Raw genomic sequence first — 26,868 nt, forward strand, 5'->3', positions numbered from 1 at the left:
TCCCACTGATATAGAAGTAGTTATTAGCAGTGGAGCCACAAAGTTTAAGCATCAAATTATATTGGCAAAGCAATGAGAAAAATACACGATTGGCTTTCTATAGCATGGTGCTAATGCCAGAAAGCTAAGATAAAAACTGAAAGCGCTGGAAATATTCATTGGGTCTGACAGCAATTGTAGTCAAGATTCAGATAAATAACCTTCAAATAAAACTAAACCTCTTTTTCTCTGTCCACAGATGCTTTGTCTTTTTTAAAATCTATTTATTTTTTAAGATCTGGGCAATGACAGCAAGATCATCTTTTATTGCTGTCCTCGAGAAGGCAATGCTAGCTGATTTCCTGAACCCATTGCAGACCTTCTGCCCCTGTATTATATGTGGATTGTGGAGGAACACATGGCCAGATGCCCAGCTCAGAACAATATAGTTATCAATGCATGCCATAGTTCCTCCTCTCTGCCTCTTGGTCCAAGTCTCAGATATTGCTCCATGCCAGGTCGCTACTGTGTGCATTGCTAGAGAAGTTGTAAGTAAGGTATGCACTATAGAGTAAGTTGAACTGTAGTACTGCCATAGATCAGTGCTTGTAGAAAGCTGCACCCACTTTGGTACAAGGAATCGGGAGCTTTTTGAAAGCCCCTGTCTTTGAAGTGTGTTCACATGTGGGAGTGTGTAGAAGATACATGGCCACTAGTATCGGAGTTCAGTCTGGGTCTGATGTGAATGTCTATATTGTTGTTAGTAGTGTGATAGAAAAGGTAGTTCACATACATACACACACTTTAAAACAGATCTTATTTGAAATACTGAAGAATTCATATTCAGTGACTTTACAGAAATTATGGAGAATGCTATGCACATTTCACAAGTAGGTGCTAATTGAAATGATATCATGAAATGAATACACTATTGTCTTGGAAGTACAACCAGTGCCAGGTTGTCTCTTTTGAACCTTTTTGCAAGGTTTTTGACCTCTCTGCAAAGTGCTCACTCAGAGGTCATTGAGAGGTTATTGTTTACCTAAAACAACAGATGGACCATGAGACTAACTCCTATTGTTTGTGGGAGAAGGTCAGGGGGTTTATTTTTCAAGTGAGGGAGAGAAGGACATGCTGCTGGCAGTTTGAATCTCAGATAGAGAGAGAGAATGACAGAAGGGAGTCTTTGACTGTGTGCAACAGAAAAGCTGTAACAAGCCAGGAGAAGCTTGTTGGAACTGAAACAGAAGCTCCAGAGTGGCGGATGGCTGGAAGTGCTATCTGTCTGATGTTTCTCTTGGAATAAGTGGAACAGAAAAGTACTCTGTGGTAGCCTGAAAGAAAGAGGTTATCTGGAGAACCCTGATGGGGCAAGTTTCATCAGTATGACATTGAGGTGACTAATGGTGGTACCTCAGTTGTGGAAATCCTGGAACAACACATATCTCTCTGCAAAACCTTTAAGAACTTTCCTGAGTGGTAAACATTTACCTTTCGAGCACCAAGACCTGGTGAACTTTATACATGTTAAATTATGTACACATTATAAGAATTGCCTGCAACCAGTGAACTTGGAAGAATTAGAAGTGAGATTGAACTGTGAACCAAAGAACTTTTCTTAAATTTACACACACATTACATAACACGTGCACTTAGAATTAGAAGGCGGTTAAGTTGGGTTAATTAAGTTAATAGTGATAAGTTAAAGTTTGATTCTGTTTTCATGTTTAAAGATAATTAAAATCAACTTTTGTTTAAGTAACTATTTGTCATGTTGAATATCTATTGCTGCTGGGTGTTGGGGTCCTTTGGGCTCGTAACAGTAGTATTTAGGTATCATTTGATGTCTTCCCTGTCACCAAAACTAAGGAGATGATTGTTGACTTCAAGAAAGGAAAGCCAAAGGTATAAAACCCAGTGATCATTGTGGGGTCAAAGGTGGAGAGGGTGAACAAATTTAAGTTCTTGGGAGTGACTATCTTGGAGAATCTTTCCTGAACCCAACACACCAACGGCTTCATGAAGAAAGCACATCAGCGCCTCTATTTCCTCTGGAGTTTGCGGAGGTTTGGTATGACATGAGAAATCCTAACAAATTTCTACAGATGTGTGGCGGAAAGTGTGCTGACCAGCTGCATCACAGTCTGATATGGAAACACCAATTCCCCTGAGCGTAAAGCCCTCCAAATGGTAACTGAGGACATCATAGGCAAAACCTTCCTCACTACTGAGTACGTCTACAAGGAACACTGCAGTCAAACATCAGCAGCAATTATTACAGTCCCTCACCACCCAGCACACACTCTGTTCTCACAGCTGCCATCAGGAAAGGAATCAGTGCCACAAGACTTGAACCACCAGGTTCAGGAACAGCTGCTACCCCCTCCACCATCAGATTCCTCAACGACAAACTCAATCAGAGACTCATTTAAGGGGTCTTGTGCATTTTATTGATTTTCTTTTCTTTCTCTATGTTCTTCTTTTCTTTTTTTTTTCTTTGGCTTGGCTTCGCGGACGAAGATTTATGGAGGGGGTAAAAAGTCCACGTCAGCTGCAGGCTCGTTTGTGGCTGACCAGTCCGATGCGGGACAGGCAGACACGATTGCAGCGGTTGCAAGGGAAAATTGGTTGGTTGGGGTTGGGTGTTGGGTTTTTCCTCCTTTGCCTTTTGTCAGTGAGGTGGGCTCTGCGGTCTTCTTCAAAGGAGGCTGCTGCCCGCCAAACTGTGAGGCGCCAAGATGCACGGTTTGAGGCGTTATCAGCCCACTGGCGGTGGTCAATGTGGCAGGCACCAAGAGATTTCTTTAGGCAGTCCTTGTACCTTTTCTTTGGTGCACCTCTGTCACGGTGGCCAGTGGAGAGCTCGCCATATAATACGATCTTGGGAAGGCGATGGTCCTCCATTCTGGAGACGTGACCCATCCAGCGCAGCTGGATCTTCAGCAGCGTGGACTCGATGCTGTCCACCTCTGCCATCTCGAGTACTTCGACGTTAGGGATGAAAGCGCTCCAATGGATGTTGAGGATGGAGCGGAGACAACGCTGGTGGAAGCGTTCTAGGAGCCGTAGGTGGTGCCGGTAGAGGACCCATGATTCGGAGCCGAACAGGAGTGTGGGTATGACAACGGCTCTGTATACGCTTATCTTTGTGAGGTTTTTCAGTTGGTTGTTTTTCCAGACTCTTTTGTGTAGTCTTCCAAAGGCGCTATTTGCCTTGGCGAGTCTGTTGTCTATCTCATTGTCGATCCTTGCATCTGATGAAATGGTGCAGCCGAGATAGGTAAACTGGTTGACCGTTTTGAGTTTTGTGTGCCCGATGGAGATGTGGGGGGGCTGGTAGTCATGGTGGGGAGCTGGCTGATGGAGGACCTCAGTTTTCTTCAGGCTGACTTCCAGGCCAAACATTTTGGCAGTTTCCGCAAAGCAGGACGTCAAGCGCTGAAGAGCTGGCTCTGAATGGGCAACTAAAGCGGCATCATCTGCAAAGAGTAGTTCACGGACAAGTTTCTCTTGTGTCTTGGTGTGAGCTTGCATGCGCCTCAGATTGAAGAGACTGCCATCCGTGCGGTACCGGATGTAAACAGCGTCTTCATTGTTGGGGTCTTTCATGGCTTGGTTCAGCATCATGCTGAAGAAGATTGAAAAGAGGGTTGGTGCGAGAACACAGCCTTGCTTCACGCCATTGTTAATGGAGAAGGGTTCAGAGAGCTCATTGCTGTATCTGACCCGACCTTGTTGGTTTTCGTGCAGTTGGATAATCATGTTGAGGAACTTTGGGGGACATCCGATGCGCTCTAGTATTTGCCAAAGCCCTTTCCTGCTCACGGTGTCGAAGGCTTTGGTGAGGTCAACAAAGGTGATGTAGAGTCCTTTGTTTTGTTCTCTGCACTTTTCTTGGAGCTGTCTGAGGGCAAAGACCATGTCAGTGGTTCCTCTGTTTGCGCGAAAGCCGCACTGTAATTCTGGGAGAATATTCTCAGCGACACTAGGTATTATTCTATTTAGTAGAATCCTAGCGAAGATTTTGCCTGCAATGGAGAGCAACGTGATTCCCCTGTAGTTTGAGCAGTCTGATTTCTCGCCTTTGTTTTTGTACAGGGTGATGATGGTGGCATCACGAAGATCCTGAGGCAGTTTACCTTGGTCCCAACAAAGCTTGAAAAACTCATGCAGTTTGGCATGCAGAGTTTTGCCGCCAGCCTTCCAGACTTCTGGGGGGGATTCCATCCATACCTGCTGCTTTGCCACTTTTCAGTTGTTCGATTGCCTTATATGTCTCATCCAGGGTGGGAACCTCATCCAGCTCTAGCCTTAGGGGCTGTTGAGGGAGCTGGAGCAGGGCGGAATCTTGGACTGAGCGGTTGGTACTGAAAAGAGATTGGAAGTGTTCTGACCATCGGTTGAGGATGGAGATCTTGTCGCTGAGGAGGACTTTGCCGTCTGAGCTGCGCAGCGGGCTTTGGACTTGGGGTGAGGGGCCGTACACAGCCTTTAGAGCCTCGTAGAAACCCCTGAAGTCGCCAATGTCCGCGCTGAGCTGTGTTCGTTTGGCGAGGCTAGTCCACCACTCATTTTGGATCTCCCGGAGTTTGCGCTGAAGATGGCTGCATGCGCGACGGAAGGCTTGTTTCTTCTCTGGACAGGACGGCTTTGTAAGGTGAGCCTGGTGGGCAGCTCGCTTCTTTGCCAGCAGCTCCTGGATTTCCTGGCTGTTTTCGTCAAACCAGTCCTTGTTTTTCCTGGAGGAGAAGCCCAGTACCTCTTCAGTGGATTGCAGTATGGTAGTCTTCAACTGATCCCAGAGGGTTTCAGGGGACGGGTCCGTGAGGCGGGTTGCAACGTCGAGCTTTGCTTTGAGGTTTGCCTGGAAGTTTCCTCTCGCTTCGTCTGACTGCAGTTTTCCAACATTGAACCTCTTTCTGGGGGCTTTATTGCACAGTTTATTTACATTCATTATCTGTTTACAATGTTTTGTTTACATGTATATCAAAACGGTCAACCAGTTTAACTATCTCGGCTGCACCATTTCATCGGATGCAAGGATCGACAACGAGATAGACAACAGACTCACCAAGGCAAATAGCGCCTTTGGAAGACTACACAAAAGAGTCTGGAAAAACAACCAACTGAAAAACCTCACAAAGATTAGCGTATACAGAGCCGTTGTCATACCCACACTCCTGTTCGGCTCCGAATCATGGGTCCTCTACCGGCATCATCTACGGCTCCTAGAACGCTTCCACCAGCGTTGTCTCCGCTCCATCCTCAACATTCATTGGAGCGACTTCATCCCTAACTATGAAGTACTCGAGATGGCAGAGGCCGACAGCATCGAATCCACGCTGCTGAAGATCAAACTGCGCTGGGTAGGTCACGTCTCCAGAATGGAGGACCATCGCCTTCCCAAGATCATGTTATATGGCGAGCTCTCCACTGGCAACCGAGACAGAGGTGCACCAAAGAAGAGGTACAAGGACTGCCTAAAGAAATCTCTTGGTGCCTGCCACATTGACCACCGCCAGTGGGCTGATCTCGCCTCAAACTGTGCATCTTGGCGCCTCACAGTTCGGCGGGCAGCAACCTCCTTTGAAGAAGACCGCAGAGCCCACCTCACTGACAAAAGACAAAGGAGGAAAAACCCAACACCCAACCCCAACCAACCAATTTTCCCCTGCAACTGCTGCAACCGTGTCTGCCTGTCCCGCTTCGGACTTGTCAGCCACAAACGAGCCTGCAGCTGACGTGGACATTACCCCTCCATAAGTCTTCGTCGACGAAGCCAAGCCAAAGAGGAAGATACGCTGTGTATAGTTTATTTTTTGCACTACCAATTAGTGGTAATTCTGCTGAGCCCACAGGAAAAAAGAATCTCAGGGTTGTATGTGACGTCATGTATGTACTCTGACAATCTGAAATCTGTTTGTCTCTCGTGTGTTCCATAGGTTTACCTTTGATTGTAATACTTGTGTTCAGACTCATCTCTCTCTGTAAACCCACCAAACCTGATACTATTCTAAATCCAACCTGCTGTCATGAAGAGAGCTACAGATGAAGTGCGGGTCAATGGATTAGTATGATGGTTGCCATGGACATGATGGAGCCAATGGCCTCTTTCCATGCTCTATGTATGTTTGTATGACTAAGACAATGAAAAAGGTTGAGAACCACGGCTCTAAGCAATTGTGAAATCCAAGAGCAGGCTTTGTTTATTGGATGAGGAATTAAATTAAAAATGTGTGATTAAAAATTGGTGAGATTACGATATTGTCTACAGTATTGCTCATTTAAGTAAGTAAAGATGTTAACGCAGAGAAGGTTTACTGGGCTTATGCTGGGAAGGGTTAGCGTATCTCATGAAGAAAGATTGTTGGACTTGAATCCAACGATGTTTTGGATAGTGAGAGGTCATTTGACTGAAACATTAAGATCCTGAGGGATCTTGACAGGTGCATGAAGAGAGGATTGTTTGTTCTGAAGTGTCAGAGGCTGATAGAAGGATAGAAAATTATGAGAGGCACAGGTGGAGTATATAGCTATTTTCCCCAGAATAGAAAGGTCAAATACTGAGGGCAAAGGTTTAAGGCGGTAGGGGAAAAGTTTAAAGGAGATTTGCAAGGCATGGTTTTCACTCAGAGTGGTGAGTGCCTAGAACATGATGCAGGGGAGGAGGCAGAAGCAGATCCAATAGCAATATTTAAGAGGCTTTTAGACAGACATATGAATAGGCAGGGAATAGAAGGATATGGACGATATGCAGCACATGGGATTAGTTAGGTAGGTATCATGATCATTGAGGATATGGTGAGCTGAATAGCCTGCATTTGGCTGCACGCTCCTCTGTTCTATGTTTTATCTAGAGCCAGCAAAAATAAGAAGTTACCCATATAAGAAAGATGTGAAGAATATTTAGTCTTTCGAAATCTCTTCCTCAAAGGATGATGGAGACAACGTTTTTGAATATTTACATGTCAGAGGCAGATATCACTATAAGCAAGGAGGTAAAAAGCAGGAATGTAGAGTTGATCAGCCATGATCATACTAAATGGTGGAGAGGTTCGAAGGGCTACCTGGTTTTCTCCAGCTCCCAGTTCACATGTCCATATACTTAGAAGTCAGAATTTTGTGTGACTGAGAGGGGAATCTGCAGGTAGTGGTATTTCCATGAGCCTGCTCCTTCCAGGTGACAAAGATTCCTGGTTTGGAGAGTAGTCTGGGTGAGTAAATGCACTGTATCTAGTAGATGGTACAGTTGGTGAATGAAGGACTGAACTGTCAGTGGAGGGTGAGGTGTTACCAATCAAATAGCCGCAGTCTCTTTCTGTGTTGAGCTTCCTGAATGTTTTGCGCCTGTACTCAGCTGGACAAGTGGAGAATGTTCTTGGCTTGTGCCTTCACATAAGAACACAAATACATAAGAAATAGGAGCAGGAGTAGGCCATCCAGGCTTTGGAGTGTGAGATGGTGTACCTCTGGATACAGAATACTAACCCTATGTCCTGCTCTAGTAGCCATAGTATTCATTTGACTGTCCAGCTGAGCTTCTAGTCAATGTTTCCTCTGGATACTTCCTGACTTTCTTTTACATTTTCATTTGACTTTTTAAAGCCTAAATTGCCAAATGTGAGCCTCTTTTATATTTGATATCACCACAACACAATGGTTTCTTTCATGTTGAGTGTTAATCCACAGAAATGTCTGACGTAACTTCAATGTTAATGATCACCCTGTTAATATTACAATCTGGAGGTTTCCTTCAATAAAGCTATTTTTTAAACAATTAATGAGAATATTAAGGAAACTCAAAAAGCAAAGATATTCCATATCATCTCTGGATGATATTTTACAACAGTTTCTTGCAGAATGTTATATATTTGCAACAAATGTTAATTATAATTCTTTATACCAGTGGAACAAATCTCATCAGCTTAAATGTAACAAAGCTACTTCATTAGATTTCCAAAGATAATGGATTGGATGTTTTTCATTATATCAGAATTTATTGTCACTTTGCTCAGTGAAGACTTTAAAGCAGGGGTGTCAAACTCAAATTCACGGAGGGCCAAAATTAAAAACTTGGACTAAGTCGAGGGCCGAACTAAATATTTATTGAAAATTTTCAACAACATCTGCATGTTTTCTCTTCTTTCAACATATGTAATGTTAAACTTTTTCTTATTAAAATAAATGTTTAATAATAGTTTTGGATAAACTCTTTCCAGAAGCATTAACAAATGAGAAATAAAATATTCAATAAATAATATTTCTCTATAGAGGATTTGTCAAATGTTGCTAGTGTGCTGTCGAATAGTAAAATCTGAGGGCTATTGAGAATGTGGGAGAATAACATGATTCCTGAAACAATCAAATAGGTGACTGATTGTGGGCATGAACTCTAGCAGGGTTATTTGCCATGCCCTTTTTCCATTGGTACAGATATCCTTTGATTTCACACTTTTCAAGTTTTATGCCTAATGAGCTTGTATCCAGGTGCAGGACCATTTTTAACCAGGAATATATTTATCACTGTGACATGAAACTATTGGAAGATCGTTTTATCCTGAGATTAAAGTTCATAATACTTACTCAGGCCTGTGTGCGGGAGGGCGGGGTTTGCGGGCGATCGGGTTGGACAACGACAGTACGGGGGCATCGGCTCTCTCTGCAGAGCGGCATCTCGGCGGATCAGCGGCCCCGTCACCGTGAGTCGCGTGTCAGCCTGCGGCAGGGAGGGGGAAGTGGGCAATGGTCCTGGCGAGGTCAGGCCCGAGGCCTCCGGTTCCGGGTGCTGGTAAGCGGCCTTGGCTTCCCCTGACATCTGCCAGGCCCCAAAACCAGAGTCCACGGTGATACCCTGCAACGTAAACAGAGGAGGTGGGGGCGATTAGCGGGCTGACGCCAAGGCATTCTGGGATTTGTTGTATTACTGTGCATGCGCTATACTGGCGCGGCGGCCAGCGGGCCACCTTTAATACATTTTTGAAATGATCTTGCGGGCCAAATATAATTATATCACGGGCCAAATTTGGCCCGCGGGCCAGAGTTTGACATGTGTGCTTTAAAGTATTTGCTGATCGTTTTTATACATTTGGGAACTGACATCAATGACACAGAGGTCTGAACACTGTTTGATGGAGCCACTCAGCTTGAGCCCAAAAGAACCTGATAAAATCTGACAGGATTGCATCAGCCAGCTATCAAAAGAATGATAGGTTGTGGGCAGATCAGGTTTTAATTTTATATCTGAGTGAGTTGCTAGTGTCTGTAGTTCAGACCATGACTGAATGCATTCAGAGCCTCAATTCTGCAGAAGGCAAAGGTTTGCTTAGATTTCTATTGAATCTGGAAGACGTTGCAGAGCAGATATTGGTGGCCCAGGTCTCAAAAACCTATAAGAGGCACACTTCACTCATGTCCAATGGAACAAGTTTTGTGCCAGTTCAGAGCTCCTGATCTCAGAATCAGAATCAGAATTTATTCTCATGAATATGTGTTATAAAATTTGTTGTTTTGTACCAGCATTACAGGTACAAAAATTGCTATAATTTTTTTTAAATAAATCAATTAGTGAAAAAGAAGAAAAAAGTGATGTAGTGTCTGTGGTTTATTTTCCATTCAGAAATCTGATGGCAGAATGGAAGAAACTGTCTATATGCTGTTGGATGCTTGTACTTCCTTCCTGACGGTAGCAGTGAGAAGTGGTTGGTGAGGGTCCTTGAAGATAGAGGCTGCTTTCTTGTCCTTCGTGGATGCACATCCTGGTGCTGGCCCAATCACCTCTCTTTGTGGACTTTTCCTGTCCTGTGCATTGGCACCTCCTTACCAGACAGTGATGCCACCAGTCAGAATGCTCTCCATGGTACACTTACAGAAATTTGCAAGAATCTTTCATGACCTCCCAAATCTCCTCAAAATTCTCACGAAGTATATCTCCTGGCAAACCTTCAAGATTGCAATAACTTAGAGGCCCCCAGGATAGACCTTCAGTGATGTTGACACCCAGGAATTTGAAGTTCTTAACCCTTTCCACTGTTGACCCCTTGATGAGGACTGGTTTGCGTTCTCCAGTCCACAATCAGTGCCTTAGTTTTGCATACATTGAGTGCAAGGTTGTTGCTGTGACACCACTCAACCAGGTGATCTGCAAGTTTACTCACTGCTGTCTGTGATTCTGATGATGACCGTGGCGTCATCGGCAAATTTGTAGATGGCATTTGAATTGTGCCGATCCGCACAGTCACAGGTATAGAGAGAGTAGAGCGGTGGGCTAAGCATGCATCCTTGAGGTGCGCCTAAGTTGATTGATCTTTATATATCGCAAAGGCAATGCTGGTGTACTGAGAGTGTAGTGAATTCCATCAGCAATATTTGCCTGAGTCAAGAGATGACTTCTGAGATTGGGGCAGCATGGTTGGTGTAGCAGTTAGCGCAACGCCTTTACAGCACCAGTGATTGGGACCAGGGTTCGAATCCCACGCTCTCTGTAAGGAGTTTGGACATTCTCCCTGTGTCTGCGTGGGTTTTCACTGGAGTTTCCTCCCACTGTTTGAAATGTACTGGGGTTGTAGGTTAATTAGGTGTAATTAAGTGGCACGGGCTCATGGGCAGAAATGGCCTGTTACCATGTTGTATGTCTAAATTTTTTTAATTGAATTTAAATTTAATTTAAAATATCTACAGAAAGTGGCCCACATTTTCTCGGGTCTAGACCTGAATATTTGCTGTTTGAGATGTGTGTAATGCCACAAGAACAGGTTACTCCAGAAGCAAGAGCACAGACTGATCCCATAAATGATAATGTGGACCTGAATGGATGAAAGAGGATTCCACAAGGCCTGACTCTCATGCTCTTTACTGCCATCACATTCTACACAATCATCTTTGGAAATGAAGTTTCAAGGGGCACTGTCCCATATTTCTCTCACTCTTACCCCAATCATACTTAATATTGACAGGCACTGGCTTCAAAATGACAGCTTAAAGAGCTAAGGCTGAAAAGCATGGTTAGGAAAAAGGGCGTGCTTACCGATCGGGTCTAGTTTGACGAGAGGAGCAGCACCAAGGAGGAGAGAGAGAGAGAGGGGATTTTTGTTTTTTTTAAAAAGGGCGTGGTAGGCAAACTGTTAAATTGAGTATTGTTTTTTGGGAGTGAGTAATTGGGGTAATTGAGTTAATTGGCAGGGGCCAATAAAAGGAGGGGGAAAAAAAAAGTCAGGGAGTGGCTAGTGAGTGAGTGAATGGCACAGAGAAGAGGAGTGGGACTTGGAGGCTTTGGCTCACAAGACTTCAGTGAACAGAGGTTGAGCTTATTTGCATTAAGGTAAGGCTGGTTAGTTTTTTTAATCTTTTCACTATATTTGAGGAAAGGGCGGGAGAAAGGATGAGTGTGAGAGCAGTTTGTTGTTCTTAGAGTTAGATGTGGGATGTCCATATCTACACTAGGTGTGCTGAGCTGTGACTTCTCAGTTTAGGACCGGAGCTACAACTTAATGATCTTGCTCTGGTCAGGGAAAGTGAGCATCTCATAGACAGGAGTTACAGCCAGGTGGTCACACCAGGGCCACAGGAGGTGGACAAGTGGGTCACAGTTAGGAGAGGGAAGGGGAAGAGTAAAGTGCTAGAGAGGACCCCTGTGGCTGCAACCCTCAATAATAAATACTCCTCCTTGGGTACTGCTGGGGGGAGGGGAAGGGTGTGGAGCGACAGCCTAGATGGGGGAAAGCAACAGTGGCTGCCACAGGGTTGGCCCCTGTGGCTCAGAAGGGTAAGGAGGAGGAGGGTGGCAGTAGTCATAGGGGACTCAATATTTAGGAGGACAGATAGGGGATTCTATAAGGAGAATAGAATGGTGGTTTGACTCCCTGGTGCCAAGGTCTGGGATGTTGCTGCTCCTGTCCAAGATATCCTAAAGTGGGAGGAGATGAGTCAGAGGTTGTGGTATATGTAGGTACTAATGACCTAGGGAGGAATAGAGAAGAGGTCCTGAAAAGTGCATACAGGAAGTTGAAAAGAAGGATTACTGCCTATGCCATGTGACAGTGAGAACAGGAATAGAATGAAGTGGAGGATAAATGTGTGGCTGAAGGGGTGAAGCAAGGGATAGGGATTCAAGTTTCTGGATCACTGGGACCATTTTTGGGGTAGGTGTGACCTGTACAGAAAGGATGGAGTGCACTTGAATCCCAAGGGGCCCAAGATCTTGGTGGGGATGTTTGCTAAGGCTACTTGGGAGACTTTAAACTAGAATGGTTGGGGGGAGGGAACCAAATTGAAGAAACATCAAGGAGAAGATTAGATTGCAAACAGAGAAAGCTTGTAGACAGTGTTTGAGTGTGGAAAGGCAAATGATAAAGATGATTTTTTTTTAAAAAAACATATCTGTTGTTTGTAAAGATGGGGGCAAACAGAGTAAGAAGTGGAAACTCTCTGAAATGCATATTTAAATGCTTGGAAGGTGGATGAGCTGAGGGTATGGATTGACACTTGAAAGTATGATGTGGCAGTGATTAGTGAAACATAGTTGCAGGAGGGATGTGATTGGCAGCTAACTATTCCTGGATTTTGTTGCTTTAGATATGATAGAATCAGAGGGGAAAGAGGGGGTGGTGTAGCATTGCTTGTCAGAAAATATTACAGCAATGCTTAGGCAGGGTAGATTAGAAGCTCGTCCAGGCATGGGAAAGGGGTAGTTACACTTGTAGGAGTGTATTATAGACCACCTAATGGGGAATGAGAACTAGAGGAGCAAATTTGTAATCAACACAGGGTTGGGATTTTTGGGAGATTTTAATTTTATGTATAGATTGGGAAACCTATTTTGTGAAAGGGCTGGATGGGTTGGAGTTTGTAAAATGTGTGTAGGATAGGTTTTTTACAGCAATACATAGAGGTAACAACTTGAGAAGGGGCAGAGTTGGATCTACTGTTGGGGAATGAGATGGGTCAAGGGACAGAGCCATATGTTGGGAGCACTTTTGGTCCAGTAATCATAGTGCCATTAGCTTCAATGTAATTATGGAAAGGGCCTAGGGTTGAGGTTTGCAAGGGGTGGGGGGGAGGGGGGAGAGGGGGAGGGAAAAGCTAGATTTGAGGAAATGTGAAAGGATTGGGACAATTTGCTTTACGGGCAGGATAGAGGGGAGAAATTGAGGTGTTTTAAAGATAAGATTTTGAGGATACAAAATCTTTGTTCCTATTGGATTGAAAGGTAGGGTCAAAAATTTGAGAGCTATGGTTTTCAAGGGTTTGAGGGGGGGGGGGAAAGAGGAAGACCTACAATAAATACAAGAAACCAGGAATAAAGATGTTCAGAGAATACATTGAATGTAAAAAGAATCTTAAAGAAATTGGAAAAGCTAAAAGGTACAAGATAGCTATAGCAAGTAGGGTGAAAATAAATCCAAAGGGTCTATACAAAAACTTTAATAGTAAAAGGAGAGTGATGGATAAAATTGGTCCATTAGAGAATCAGAATGGACAACTGTGTGTGGAGCCAAAGATATGGGTGAAGATCTTGAACAATTTCTTCAGTATTCATGAAGGAGAAGGATATTGAATTGAGCAGGGTAAAGGAAACAGGGTAATTATGGTTACTACAGTGATTAAGAAAGATTAAGTACTGGAGCTTTTGAAGCATATAAAGGTGGATAAGTTTCCAGGTCCTGGTGGGATTTTCCCCAGGACCTTGAGAAAAGTTGGTGAGGAAATAGCAAAGGCTCTGACAGTAATTTTTTTTTCCCGCAAATGTCATTAGAGATAGGTATAATGCCGGAGGATTGGCATATTGGACATTGTTTTAAAAAGGGTGTGAGGAGCAAGCAAGTTTGATGCCTGCAAGTTTGAAGCAAGCAAGTGGCCTGCAAGTTTGATGCCTGTAGTAGGTAAATTAATTGTGTGTGTGGTCTGATCAGGAACACTCAGTATGGGTTTGTGTGTGGAAGGTCATATTTGACCAATCTTGTTGAATTTTAAGAGGTGACCAGGAATGTTGATGAGGGTAGAGTAGTGGATGTTGTCTATATGGACTTCAGTAAGGCCTTTAAGGTTCTACATGGAAAATTAGTTAGGAAGGTTTGGTATTAATTTTGAAATGGTCAAATGAATTCAACAGTGGCTGGAAGGGAGATGCCAGAGAGTTGTAGTGGATAACTGTTTGTCAGTTTGGAGGCCAGTGACACAGTGTACCTCGGGGATCTGTATTGGGTCCACTGTTTGTCATGTACATTAATTATCTGCATAATGGGATGGTAAATTGGATTAGTAAATATGCAGATGATACTAAAATAGGTGGAATTGTGGATAATGAAGGTTTTCAAAGATCAGAGGGATTTGGACTGCTTAGAGTGGGCTGAAAATGGCAGATGGAGTTTAATGCTATAAGTGTAAAGTGATTCATTTTGTTAAGAATAATCAAAACAGGGCATGTGTAGTAAATGGGAGGGCATTGGGGAATGCAGTGGAACAGAAAGATCAAGGAATAATGGTGTATCATTCCCTGAAGGTAGAAACCCGTGTGGATAGGGTGGTGAAGAAGGCTTTTGGTATGCTGGCCTTTATAAATCAATGCATAGAATACAGGAATTGGAATGTGATGTTGAGACTGTACAAGGCATTGGTCAGGCCAAGTTTAGAGTACTGTATGCAGTTCTGGCCACTGAATTATTAGGAAGGATATCAACAAGGTAGAGAGAGTGCAGAGAAGATTTGCAAAAATGTTACCTGGGTTTCAGCATCTAGAATACAAAGAAAGATTGAGCATAGAAGGTTGAAGGGGCATTTGATAGAGGTATTTAAGATTGAGAGGGATAGATAGTTTGTTGATAGGCTTTTCTCCTTGAGGGTAGGAGATTGAAACAAGAGGTTAAGAGGAAAAAGTTTAGAAGTAACATGAGGGGGAACTTTACTCAGTGGTGGCTGTGTGGAATGAGCTTCTGGGAGAAGTGGTAGCATGGTCAATTTTGTCATTTAAGGAAAAATTGGATAGGTATATGTATGGGAGGGGAATGGAGGGTTATGGGCAGGGTGCAGGTAGGTGGGACTAGAGGAGAGTATTAGAATGGCCAAAATGGCCTGTTTCCATGCTGTAATCATTGTATGGTATATCAGAGCACATCAAATTATAACAGGATGTCTGCTCCTGTTTGGTTCTGTGCATATTTCGTGTCTAAAATCAGGAGTTCCTGCTAACTTGCCTTTCTAAATTTTACATTTCTGAATTTTTATTTCATGGTTCTTGGCCTTTTTGCCCTCCCTACACCAATCAGAGCTTATTATGTGTCTGATATTTCTAAGAGGACAAATATCAAAAGCCCACAAAGCTCCTTGGGGTAACAAGCCTGATTCATGCACAGTCAAAGCAAACAAACATAAAACAAAAGTGTGATCGTTCAGCAGATGAGGAATGATATAAAGAAAGTGAAGAGGAATTAATGTTCAGAGCAGGAGGCCCTTCAGTACTGAGAAAATCTAATTAATTTTTATGACCGAAGATGGGGAGGGAACGGGTTGGGCAAGGGGGGCACCAAGTCAAATGGGTTGGGCAAGGGGGGCACCAAGTCAAATGGGTTGGGCAAGGGGGGCACCAAGTCAAATGGGTTGGGCAAGGGGGGCACCAAGTCAAATGGGTTGGGCAAGGGGGGCACCAAGTCAAATGGGTTGGGCAAGGGGGGCACCAAGTCAAATGGGTTGGGCAAGGGGGGCACCAAGTCAAATGGGTTGGGCAAGGGGGGCACCAAGTCAAATGGGTTGGGCAAGGGGGGCACCAAGTCAAATGGGTTGGGCAAGGGGGGCACCAAGTCAAATGGGTTGGGCAAGGGGGGCACCAAGTCAAATGGGTTGGGCAAGGGGGGCACCAAGTCAAATGGGTTGGGCAAGGGGGGCACCAAGTCAAATGGGTTGGGCAAGGGGGGGCACCAAGTCAAATGGGTTGGGCAAGGGGGGGCACCAAGTCAAATGGGTTGGGCAAGGGGGGGCACCAAGTCAAATGGGTTGGGCAAGGGGGGCACCAAGTCAAATGGGTTGGGCAAGGGGGGGCACCAAGTCAAATGGGTTGGGCAAGGGGGGGCACCAAGTCAAATGGGTTGGGCAAGGGGGGCACCAAGTCAAATGGGTTGGGCAAGGGGGGCACCAAGTCAAATGGGTTGGGCAAGGGGGGCACCAAGTCAAATGGGTTGGGCAAGGGGGGCACCAAGTCAAATGGGTTGGGCAAGGGGGGCACCAAGTCAAATGGGTTGGGCAAGGGGGGCACCAAGTCAAATGGGTTGGGCAAGGGGGGCACCAAGTCAAATGGGTTGGGCAAGGGGGGGCACCAAGTCAAATGGGTTGGGCAAGGGGGGCACCAAGTCAAATGGGTTGGGCAAGGGGGGCACCAAGTCAAATGGGTTGGGCAAGGGGGGGCACCAAGTCAAATGGGTTGGGCAAGGGGGGGCACCAAGTCAAATGGGTTGGGCAAGGGGGGGCACCAAGTCAAATGGGTTGGGCAAGGGGGGCACCAAGTCAAATGGGTTGGGCAAGGGGGGCACCACGTCAAATGGGTTGGGCAAGGGGGGCACCACGTCAAATGGGTTGGGCAAGGGGGGGCACCACGTCAAATGGGTTGGGCAAGGGGGGCACCACGTCAAATGGGTTGGGCAAGGGGGGCACCACGTCAAATGGGTTGGGCAAGGGGGGCACCACGTCAAATGGGTTGGGCAAGGGGGGCACCACGTCAAATGGGTTGGGCAAGGGGGGGCACCACGTCAAATGGGTTGGGCAAGGGGGGGCACCACGTCAAATGGGTTGGGCAAGGGGGGGCACCACGTCAAATGGGTTGGGCAAGGGGGGGCACCACGTCAAATGGGTTGGGCAAGGGGGGGCACCACGTCAAATGGGTTGGGCAAGGGGGGGCACCACGTCAAATGGGTTGGGCAAGGGGGGCACCACGTCAAATGGGTTGGGCAAGGGGGGGCACCACGTCAAATGGGTTGGGCAAGGGGGGCACCACGTCAAATGGGTTGGGCAAGGGGGGCACCACGTCAAATGGGTTGGGCAAGGGGGGCACCACGTCAAATGGGTTGGGGCAAGGGGGGGCACCACGTCAAATGGGTTGGGCAAGGGGGCACCACGTCAAATGGGTTGGGCAGGGGGGCACCACGTCAAATGGGTTGGGCAGGGGGGCACCACGTCAAATGGGTTGGGCAGGGGGGCACCACGTCAAATGGGTTGGGCAAGGGGGGCACCACGTCAAATGGGTTGGGCAAGGGGGGCACCACGTCAAATGGGTTGGGCAAGGGGGGCACCACGTCAAATGGGTTGGGCAAGGGGGGCACCACGTCAAATGGGTTGGGCAAGGGGGGCACCACGTCAAATGGGTTGGGCAAGGGTGGGCACCACGTCAAATGGGTTGGGCAAGGGGGGCACCACGTCAAATGGGTTGGGCAAGGGGGGGCACCACGTCAAATGGGTTGGGCAAGGGGGGGCACCACGTCAAATGGGTTGGGCAAGGGGGGGCACCACGTCAAATGGGTTGGGCAAGGGGGGGCACCACGTCAAATGGGTTGGGCAGCAATGAGATGGTGATTGCATTTCTTGGTCTGTTATATTATTGGCCAATCACACGAGTTTGGAAAGATTCTTGGGCTTTTTCACTCCTGTAATCAGCATAATTTAAAAGGCACCAACTTTCTGTAGAAACTAGAGGTTTCTGAGGACCCTACCTCAAAGTTTGCCCTAATATTACTTGATCACTAAAACTTGGACTTTTATTTTATCAGAAATAAATTTACAAACCCAATTAAAATTGACAAACCCACACACAGCATTCCTCTTCCACCACAGCTAAACCACAGGGCAATGCAGAAATCCAACTCTTGCTGTCCAAGGCAAGCCTCAACACCCGTCCTCCTGTATAGAATAGCCAGCTCATTCCGGGCATTCCAGTAAAGCTTGTAACTGCTTCCTTAAGTAAAGAAGCCTGTGCTCCAGATGTATAACTGAAACACAACTTCCCTCCTCTTGCATCCATTTCCCCCTCGCCATGGAGATAACACTCTGCTTCCTTAATTAGTTGGTGCAGCTGCATATTCGGCATCTCTGAATTATACATCAATACACCCTGGACTTTGCATTCGAGAGCTCTGCAGTTCCTCACTCTTTACATAATGTGGTTCTTTTGTACTAAACTGAACAATTCCACATTTTTCCATATGATTCTGCATTTTATCCGATCTTTGCCCACTCACTACCTGCCTCTATTGCTGCCTCCTTTTACTCTCAAGCATGAATCATGAACAAATGATAGGAAGTAGTAAAGGGTGGACAGTGCCTGCCCCAGAGTTGGTGGCATGGTTTATTGCAGAGTCCATCAAATTAACCTTTTGGCTAAGATCATGTAGTATCTGCTCTTATCAGAACTGACTAACCTGATCTGAGAAGTGAGCTATACTGGTAAGGAGGATGATGGCAGTTGAGGATGAGATCTTCTAGATTGAGCTGGTCTGCTGACATGAGGGTGGATCCATGTGGATTGGAAGGCCAATCTAACACTGTCTCCAGCTGTAAGCTTGGCTCCTCCAGTTCTTCGAAGATGGCTGCTGCAGGAAACCATTCCTCAGCAGCGCTCAGAATCTGGAACACTGTCAGGGTGACAATAAAGGACCTTAGCGAGGGGTTGCCATTTTCCTGTGACTCTTTATGTGCAAGGTCCTGGTGGACTTCCTCAAGTTTGAGGTGAAGGACATCTATGCCCTCCAGGATCTCGCGGACAACAGGATGGCAGAGGTTGCTTCTGGTGTTCCAGGAGAAGGGAAATGTGGCTCATCTCTTGCTCTTCAGGGTATAACCACTCTTCACCCTTCTGACACAAAACGGGTAATAATGGTGCACATCTTTAACCCACATGTGCCAGCCATCTTTGGGAGTTTTGTCGAGGGGACAGGGACTGCTTGGACGTCAAGGACTCGTTCATGATCTGGATGAGAAAAAGCCAAGTGAAGATAAAGCTGAGGGAGGACAGCCAAGGGGCCATCATCCACCCCCTCTGTTTGCCATTGAAGACAACTGGGTACCTGGTTTATGCCAGACAGCCTAGAGTTTGTAGAAACTGCAACAGACTAGGACATGTGGCAGTCCAATATAGTGCATTTATCTATGTGTATGTGTATGTGTATGTGTGTGTGTATATATATATATATGTATGTGTGTATATATATATATGTATGTGTGTATATATATATATGTGTATGTGTGTATATATATATATGTGTATGTGTGTATATATATATGTGTATGTGTGTATATATATATGTGTATGTGTGTGTATATATATGTGTATGTGTGTATATATATATGTGTATGTGTGTATATATATGTGTGTGTGTGTATATATATATGTGTGTGTGTGTATATATATATGTGTGTGTGTGTATATATATATGTATGTGTGTATATATATATATGTGTGTGTGTGTATTATATATATATATATAATAAAAATTTAAAAAAATAAAAAATTGCAAGAAGGAAGGCCACCAGTCCAAAGACTGGAGAGAGCAAGTGCTGCAACCTGTGTGGCAAGCCAGGCCACTCTGAGGCCTGCCCAAAATGTATAGCCACTTGCGCTCAAGCAACAAGGGGGAAAGTGGCCAACACCACCCCACCCTCCAGAGGTCATCATCCCCGCAACTGTGACTGAGACTCAGAGATTGAGAGCAGAAGAGGAGATAAGACCCAGGCACATCTTACCCCCAAGCCACAAGTGTGGAGGCCCCTCCTGAGGAGGCAGAAGCAATGGAAGCGAGAGCCATGGAGGGGGAATGGCAGATAGTGGGGAAAAGGAAAAATGTGCTGGAACCCTCACGAGAAACCTGCAAAAGAAACCACAAGCAAGGGGAAGAAAAAGAGCAAAGGCAGAAGCCTCTTGGCATCTGAGGAGAAAGCTGGCACAAGTACTGGACACAGACAGAGGAAGTGTAAGGATGGTGAGGGGACCAAAGGAAAGATTCAGGATTACAACCAAGCCTGTATGAAGGGGTTGATCAAGCCTGAGGATGGCATCCCCCCAGCTCTGAGTCTGGGAGCAGTGCAGAGGCAGTTGCTGCCCCCCCCCCCCCCCCCCCAGCTCCAGGAGACTGGGAGCAGCCCAGACATCGTGCCTCCCCCCCGCCAACCATGGGAAAAGAACATCGAAGAACCAAGAGATGGAGGAGCAGGAGCCCAGCCAGATCTTCCCCAGTGACACCACCAGCATTGCCTGAGGAGAATCTGCTCCCAGAAGGATCACACATGGTTTCTGAGCCCCCAGTCAGTACTGAAGTTCACCCAAGCGGTAGGAATGTGGACTCCGACTGATGGACATTGAAGTAAAAGTATTAGACAGTGGACTCAAATGAACCAAATGAAAATTAAACATGTGTAGTGTTAAATAAACTGTGAATGCTTTATAATACTTGAGCAAAGTGAAAGTAAATGTCATGATCTTACAGGAATGTGGGCTGCCACACCTCTGAAACTAGCAGAGGTGGTTGTGATGGTGGCCCCATGAGTTGTCATTGTGATTGGGGGGGATTGCCACACTTCCAGTCTGGATATTTTGCTGCGGGGAGTAAACTTTACAATCACTGAGGTGAAGTAGGTGGTTGGGGGATGTCTCCTCCTAGTGGAACTGAAGTACTGTGACACCCTGCTCCGGCTGATCAATGTGTATGTCTCACCCGTGCGGAGCGAGAGGCTGGCTATCTTCCAGCACCTCCCACCTTTTCTGGCAACATCTCGGCCAGTCATTCTGGCCGGTCACTTCAACTGCTCCAAAGATGCAAATAGATGATCCAGCAATGCTAACAACAAACTAGACAGCTCCTCCAGACTCCTGATGAAGACAGTGAAGGATACATGGCTGTGTGATGCCTTCAGCAACCCTGCAGGTGGAGCAAAGCTACAGCCCACCTGGTTGAGATTGGACAGCTCCAGCCAGTCGTAGTTAGCCTTTGTTCATGTCTAAGCCCGTCACAGTCAGATCCACTGACATCAGGCTGGTGTTCTTCTGACTACTCCCTCCATGCCTCCTGTCACATCCAGGAGGACCAGAAGATGGGTAGGGGGACCTAAAAGCTGAATGTGACGTTCCTGTCCCCAAAGAACATAGTATGCCAGTTGGAGAAACGTGGAACCTGTCTTTGGCTCCCCAGTGACCTGGTGGCAAGTGACCAAGTAGAACATCAAGAGATTCTTTAGCCTCAAAGGTGTTCAGAGGGCAAGACTGAGGCAGAGGGAGCTGAGCCAACTCCACACTGACCTTCAACAATTCCTCCTTCTGCAGTCAAGAGGGGTGGATGTGAGGGAGGAACTCCGAGAGGTGAAGAGCCGGAAAGCCTTGCTATTCACCTGAGTCCTCAAAAATCATCTTCAGATCCAGAGGCTGCACAGTGGAGCAGGATGAGATGTGCTCACCTTTCTTCCAAAAGGTTCACAGAGGCAGCTCTGGGATCCACAGCCTTAATGAAGAGATGGCTCAGTCACATCCTTGCAGATGGGCATTCAGAGGATCGGCAGGTCCTTTTATGCAGAATTGTATGGCACAAAGGCTGCAGACAGAATTGCCTTCCAGAGCTGATGGACTCCATCCATTCCTTTGAATAAGACTCCCAGAGGTAATGGCCTACTGGCTGAGTTGTAAATGGCTCTGGGATTGAGTGAGCCCAGATCTGCTGGAGGTATACAATGCTTTGTTCCTGGCAGGAAGCATATCAGACTCCATGAAGAAGGGCAGCACCCCCACCCCCCCAACCACCACTACATAAAGAAGGGAGGAGGATATCAGGAATTGGAGATATTTCATTGCTAAATGTGGACTACAAAAAGCCATCACCAATTGAATCAGGTCTGCTCTGGGACAAGTGATCCACCCTGACCAGACCAGAATGCTTTTTGGCAGGAGGATCTCTCAGTTTTGTGCTGCTGAGGGACACCATAGGCTACCTGCAGGATGGGGAGGGGAAAAGAGAGGGGAGTGGGTGGTGTGATGTGGGAGAATGCCTGCTCAGCCTGGACCAGAAGGCTTTCAACCAGATTTTGCACACATACATTGATGTATTCTCCAAAATTTAGCTTTGGGGAAGGAATTCGGAATTGGACTGAATTGTTCTACGCAGACATTATGTGCAGTCCAAATCAACGGGTGGGAAACTAGTAGTTTCTCCATCAAGTTTGGAGTCAGGAAAGGCTTTCCTCTGTCTCTAATCTCGTTTGTACGGTATAGACCCCTTTGCTGAAACTATCAGGAAGGACCAGGGCATAAGAAGGATGTTGCCAGGCAGCAGAGGTGCCCACATCAAGACCTCCCTGTACATGGACAACATTGTGGTCTTCTATTTAGCTACACTATTGTTCTGGAGACTGACCAGCATATACAGGCAATTTGACTCTGCATCAAGTACCAGAGTAAACCAAAAGAAGAGCATTGCAATGCTCTTCGGTAACTGGCCCGACCGGTCCACCATCCTCTTCACAGTCAAAACTTTCTTTTACAATTTTTTATTGATTTTGATAAAACGTACAATAGACAATGCATGGAGAGAATAAGGATACATGATTAAAAAGATTACAATATGTAAAAATCAGTAAATAATAAAAGTATCTTATCTCCCCATACTCCATCAAAGAAACAAAGAAGCCCCTATATTCTAAGTTTTTAAATTTAAAAAAACTGGAAAGCCTTGGATCAGTGCTCAAACATGAGGGACCTGATCCTCATCCAAAGGAGAAACGTAGTGGTATCAGGAAGGGACAATAAATCAGAAAACATTAAAAATTGTATCATATGAAAATATTGCATAAATGGGCATCAAGTTTCTTCCAATTTAAGAGGAAACAAATGTAGCACATCTAATTTTCGAACTGACTACCTGAAGGTGCTGGAGATTTGGTTTGGAAGGGCTGAGGTGTGCACGAAGAAATGGCTGGGATGGATTGCTCAGGTCCACCAAAACTTAGCACTGTGGATGCGTCCCTCTTGATAAAAGGGAAGAATTTGGTCATCAGGTGTGAGGTCCTCTGCTGCTATATCTGGTGCAGGTATGGCCCATCACCCGTGCCTCTGCCCTGGTAGTTACCAGAACAGTTTTCTGATTCATATGGGGGTCCAAAATGGATGGGGTCAGAAGGAGCACCATATACAAGTCACCGAAAAATGGGAGCAAGGGTGACCAGCTTCATTTGCAGCTGTATCAAGCTCCGCATGGAACCAAGGCATGTGCCACTATGTTCTGAGGTTCTAACCATCCCGGATGTTGTGAAGGATGGGCCTGGCCCCATTGTTGCACAATGTCCCAGTGAGCTGGACTTTACCACACTACCTATCCTTTGTGGGAAAAGTTTTAAAAGGATGAAACCTTCAACCACAAGGCCATGTGGTCGTGGTTAGCATGGAATGTCCTGCAGAAATTGAGAGATGAGGACTCAATGAATCCAGTGGGATGATTCCTTGAGCAGACTGTCCAGGTCATCTGGTGGAATGCCTCAATGACAGGGTTCACTCACAAGCAGCAGGACTTGGCCTGGCTAGCAGTGAGAAGAGCCTTCCCAGTGAGATCCTTCCTGCAGGACCAGAACATCACCCTCCATGCATGTTATCCTCAGGACTGCTGCGGTGGGGTGGAGACTACCTACCTCTTTGCCAAATGCAGATTTGCAAGGAGTGTGAGGGATCTGTCACGGTTCATCTCCAGTGGCAGCGTGACAGAGGACTCCCTGATTTACAGACTATTCACAGGGACACTGAGTCCAATATCCAGAACAGCTGGAAGACCAACTCAATGAAGGATGCCCTTTGGTTGGCCCAAAATCTGTTGGTCTTTCAGCACACTGAGATGTTGGCCCAGGAATGCTGCCACCTGGCACATTCCAGGCTGCAGGACTATATGCAGAGGGACACAGGCTTGGTGCAGCCAATGTGAGGGCACTGTGGGGAAGGAGTACTGTTTGGGTTATCCCCCTTATTACTGGGCACTGAGGGGGAGCTTCATAAACCAACAGAGGGGTGGAGGAACAACAAAGTACCACAGGGGTGGTAACAGAGCATTAAGATAGAAGTTAAAATGTAATGTATTAGTTTCATGTATTGTAAATTTACACAGTATGATGGAAATGATGAATGTAAATCCTTGAACAGTTTCTTTCCTATGTTGTATAATTTATCATGAATAAATTTTTTTTAAAGTGTCTCCATGTGTTACAAATATTATTAAACGTCACTTCGTTATCTACTCTAATCAGCAATAACAGCACTTAGAATTTCTTGTTTAACTTGGCCTAACTATGCTGTTCTGTCAACTGTGATCTTATTAAAACAGAACAGATTAGTGGGACTAATTGGCCTAATCCAACTCCTTTTATTTAACGTTTGTGTGCTCACCAATAACTCTCCTCTGTATATGAAGGTCCTCACTGTCCAATTTAAGTTGCCTCATTTGGCAATAATAACACTTCCGTTAGGACTTCACACTTCAACCAGAACTTTTATTTTTGCTGACTCAAAGATGTCTCGATTTGCATCTGCCACTGTTGGTAATGAAGTGTCTCAGCTCAGATATAAAGATAACTTTCCCTCAGGAACATACTCATTAAAACTACTGTTTTAAAGATTATTTTATTGTCATGTAATAAAATGAAAAATGTGATATTACACAAAATTTCCTTTGGTCTACCGTAGGGTAAAGATTCACTATCGGCAGAAAATTGCCCAACACTCTTTACAATCAGGGAAAAACAAGTTCCCCCAGACTCATTTGTATTTTTTTACACAGCTGCTGTGTTCTGGGAAATTATTCCCAAATTCCCAGAATGCAGTCTGTGTAAAAAGATTGGAATGGAAATGAGTAACTCATACCATTCTGAAGTTTTACCTCTGGTACCCTGAGACATTATTGTGGATTGGCAGCAGTCTAAACTGAACTTCAGGTGATCCTCAACAATGGGCTAGTAAATAGGATGATGTTGATGCTGTATGTCACATGTAGGGGTATACATTACAGTCAATGTTGCCCCACTGTGATGATACAACCACAGCACTGGGCTGCATGTCCACCAGCCTACTGCTGGGGGTGACCTTTGTACCTGCAGGCAAACAGCCTGGGAGGCTGTCTATCAATGACCTGTATATGGACTTGATATGGCCCCTCCTGGGCCAGTCACACATGTGAAGCCATTGAGATACTACAATTGGTACAAAGTTTAAGTGGATTAATGCCTGAGGTACAGTCTTTCCTATGTTTGTGTCTGCTTGCTGCACCATAATTTAATCTACTTAAACTCGGTACAGACCGGGGAAGTTCAACGACTCCCGTGACACACTGGCGCAGGTCTGGAACAGGGCAAAGTCCACCAACTGCAGGTGCTGCACAACACCCTTTGCCATTTCATTAACTCCTGGAACCTTTCCTTCACAGTCCAGGAAGTCTGGACCATGACAGAGTCATTCAGGGTCTGTGCAAACTGTGCTTCTTCCGCAGGCCACTGGTCCATGTCATCAAGGCCACTCGGCCCTTCAAACAGCTCAGTATTGACTTCCTTCCATGAATAAGAACGTCTATTTCCTCTTGGACATGGGCAAATACTTCTGTTTTACCCATTTCCACTATTATCAGGGCACTGATGCAAATTTTCACCATGTTCTGATCCCTGGTCTTCATCCATAATTACCGGAGGTCCAGCTTCGTGAGTGAGGCATTGCAGCTAGTCACATGACTTGCTATAACCCAGGGGCAACGGGCAGGTGGAGCATGAAAACAGGGTGACCTGGAAGGTGATCCTGGCATTGAGTTCCAAAGGCTGGTCCATCGACTACTGGCAAGAGGCCCTCCCCGAGGCACTCCCTGCCATACGGTCGCTCTTGTGCACAGCTACCAATCAGACACCTCACAAGCGCCTTTTCTCATTTCCTAGGAAATTGATGACTGGTGTCTCCCTCCCAATGTGGCTAAAGTCTCTGGGACCAGTGCTCCTTCGCAAGCACGTGCGAACCCACAAGTCCAACCCCCCCCCCCCAGTCGAACAGGTGCTCCTTCTTTATTCAAACCTGAACTATGCCTACATCAGGTACCCCAATGGACATGAAGACAGTGCCTTGACCAGAGATCTGACACCAGCAGGGCCCTCTCCCCCTTTGGCCCACCTCATGTTCACCAGGAGCTGACTCCCTTCCTTCGCCTCTCCAGAGGGCCCCACTTCTCATGGACCAGCCTCTCGAAAACACCCCCTCGATACCTCACTGCCAGCCACCCTGGACCCAGGCAACCCCACCTTCGCCAACCATTGACCAGGAGCCAACCCTGCAACTGTCTCGGAGGCACAAATGGCCGCCGGACCGCCTGAACTTGTAAATACTACTCAGCACCAAGACAACAACCCCAGACTCATTTTAAGACGAGGGTGAATATGGTGATACATTCACAACACAGCACCAGCCTACTGCAGGGGGAAATCTCTGTGCCTGCAGGTAAACAACCTGTCATTCACCAACCTGTATATAGACTTCAGCCAGTCCTTCCCGGGCCAGTCACACACATGGAGCCATCGAGATACTACAAATGGTGTAGAGTTTAAGTGGATTAAACCCTTTAGTAGTCTTTCCTGTGTTTGTGTCTGCTTGCTGCATCATGCCCACATCCAGCAACAGGTTGTTCCACTCCGAAAAGTAGGTGTGATAATTGCTGATGGAAAAAAAATCCTTGTTATATGTAAATAAAACCATAATTGAGTGTTCATGGATTTGACTCTTGAGCTCCCGCAGTCTCAACAGTCACACGTCCTCCCACAGCCTCTACAGTCACAACCCAAGCTCCAGATCCACACCTCTGAAATGACCAGGAAGTCTTAAGCACCCTCATGCATCCTCGTTCAAATACCTAGTACCCCTGGAGC

At 46.0% G+C, this 26,868-nt stretch overlaps 1 long non-coding RNA gene across 1 annotated transcript in view; it reads right to left on the reverse strand.

The window, feature by feature from the left end:
- Window positions 1-26,582, reverse strand: part of LOC138762208 (uncharacterized) — a 170,733-nt gene extending 144,151 nt beyond the window's left edge. Inside the window, exon 1 of the long non-coding RNA XR_011356825.1 lies at window positions 26,468-26,582. This is a non-coding gene — a long non-coding RNA (uncharacterized lncRNA). The remainder of the gene's footprint in view (window positions 1-26,467) is intronic.
- Between the last annotated feature and the right edge of the window lie 286 nt (window positions 26,583-26,868).

The sequence above is a fragment of the Narcine bancroftii genome, chromosome 4, assembly GCF_036971445.1.
Source record: "Narcine bancroftii isolate sNarBan1 chromosome 4, sNarBan1.hap1, whole genome shotgun sequence".
Classification (NCBI taxonomy): domain Eukaryota; kingdom Metazoa; phylum Chordata; class Chondrichthyes; order Torpediniformes; family Narcinidae; genus Narcine; species Narcine bancroftii.